Genomic DNA, 2,500 nt, shown 5'->3' with positions numbered 1-2,500 from the left:
CAGGAGTGACAATTGCATTCAATAACACAATTACCTCCCGAAAACTTCATATTCATATCAGGGACTGAAAACGTTCAGATGTTTGTAACGGTTAATTCCAATGAAGCCAAAGACTAAATGGTTTATCACAGTGCATTTTCAGAATTACACCACTTCCTGTTGCCATGATATATGTGTGTGTGTGTGTGTGTGTGTGTGTGTGTGTGATATATATGTGTGTGTGTGTGTGATATATATGTGTGTGTGTGTGTGATATATATGTGTGTGTGTGTGATATGTGTGTGTGTATGATATATGTGTGTGTGTGTGTGTGTATGATATATGTGTGTGTGTGTTTGTGTATGATATATATGTGTGTGTGTGTGTGTATGATATATATATGTGTGTGTGTGTGTATGATATATGTATGTGTGTATGATATATGTGTGTGTGTGTGTGTGTGTGTGTGTGTGTGTGTGTGTGTGTGTATGATATATATATGTGTGTGTGTGTGTATGATATATATATGTGTGTGTGTGTGTATGATATGTGTGTGTGTGTGTGTATGATATATATGTGTGTGTGTGTGTGTGTGATATATATGTGTGTGTGTGTGTGTGATATATATGTGTGTGTGTGTGTATGATATATATGTGTGTGTGTGTGTGTATGATATGTGTGTGTGTGTGTTTGTGTATGATATATATATGTGTGTGTGTGTGTGTATGATATATATATGTGTGTGTGTGTATGATATATATGTGTGTGTGTGTGTGTGTATGATATATATATGTGTGTGTGTGTGTATGATATGTGTGTGTGTGTGTGTATGATATATATATGTGTGTGTGTGTGTATGATATATATATGTGTGTGTGTGTGTATGATATATGTATGTGTGTATGATATATGTGTGTGTGTGTGTGTGTGTGTGTGTGTGTGTGTATGATATATGTGTGTGTGTATGATATATGTGTGTGTGTGTGTGTATGATATATGTGTGTGTGTGTGTATGATATATGTGTGTGTGTGTGTGTATGATATATGTGTGTGTGTGTGTGTGTGTGTGTGTATGATATATGTGTGTGTGTGTGTGTATGATATATGTATGTGTGTGTGTATGATATATGTGTGTGTGTGTGTATGATATATGTGTGTGTGTGTGTATGATATATGTGTGTGTGTGTGTGTATGATATATGTATGTGTGTGTGTATGATATATGTGTGTGTGTGTGTGTATGATATATGTGTGTGTGTGTGTGTATGATATATGTGTGTGTGTGTGTGTATGATATATGTGTGTGTGTGTGTGTGTGTGTGTGTATGATATATGTGTGTGTGTGTGTGTATGATATATGTATGTGTGTGTGTATGATATATGTGTGTGTGTGTATGATATATGTGTGTGTGTGTGTGTGTGTATGATATATGTGTGTGTGTGTGTATGATATATGTGTGTGTGTGTGTATGATATATGTGTGTGTGTGTGTGTGTGTATGATATATGTGTGTGTGTGTGTATGATATATGTGTGTGTGTGTGTGTATGATATATGTATGTGTGTGTGTATGATATATGTGTGTGTGTGTGTGTATGATATATGTGTGTGTGTGTGTATGATATATGTGTGTGTGTGTGTGTATGATATATGTGTGTGTGTGTGTGTGTGTGTGTGTATGATATATGTGTGTGTGTGTGTGTATGATATATGTATGTGTGTGTGTATGATATATGTGTGTGTGTGTGTATGATATATGTGTGTGTGTGTGTGTGTGTATGATATATGTGTGTGTGTGTGTGTGTGTGTTTGTGTATGATATATGTATGTGTGTGTGTGTATGATGTGTGTGTGTGTATGATATATGTGTGTGTGTATGATATATGTGTGTGTGTGTGTGTGTGTGTGTATGATATATGTGTGTGTGTGTGTGTTTGTGTATGATATATGTATGTGTGTGTGTGTATGATATATGTGTGTGTGTATGATATATGTGTGTGTGTGTGTGTGTGTGTGTGTGTGTGTGATATATGTGTGTGTGTGTGTGTGTGTATGATATATGTGTGTGTGTGTGTGTGTATGATATATGTGTGTGTGTGTGTGTGTGTGTGTATGATATATGTGTGTGTGTGTGTATGATATATGTGTGTGTGTGTGTATGATATATGTGTGTGTGTGTGTGTGTGTTTGTGTATGATATATGTGTGTGTGTGTGTGTATGATGTGTGTGTGTGTATGATGTGTGTGTGTGTATGATGTGTTTGTGTATGACATATGAGTGTGTGTATGATATATGTGTGTGTGTGTGTGTATGATATATGTGTGTGTGTGTGTATGATATATGTGTGTGTGTGTGTGTGTGTTTGTGTATGATATATGTATGTGTGTGTGTGTGTGTGTGTATGATATGTGTGTGTGTACAGTGGTTAAATTGGCTTTTGTAGGGAGGGGGAGCCCTTATTTACGGTGAATGGTCATCATTTAAAATCCCGCCGTAAAATGACTTAATGTGTTTTTACACCA

At 35.9% G+C, this 2,500-nt stretch overlaps 1 protein-coding gene across 1 annotated transcript in view; it reads left to right on the top strand.

Moving 5' to 3' along the window:
* The window catches only part of LOC127632176 (arf-GAP with Rho-GAP domain, ANK repeat and PH domain-containing protein 1), an 83,920-nt gene that overhangs the window by 71,924 nt on the left and 9,496 nt on the right, over positions 1-2,500 (top strand).

This window comes from Xyrauchen texanus, chromosome 38, assembly GCF_025860055.1.
Source record: "Xyrauchen texanus isolate HMW12.3.18 chromosome 38, RBS_HiC_50CHRs, whole genome shotgun sequence".
Lineage (NCBI taxonomy): Eukaryota > Metazoa > Chordata > Actinopteri > Cypriniformes > Catostomidae > Xyrauchen > Xyrauchen texanus.
Note: the sequence above shows the minus strand (reverse complement) of the source record. Positions and strands in the feature narration are given on the sequence as shown.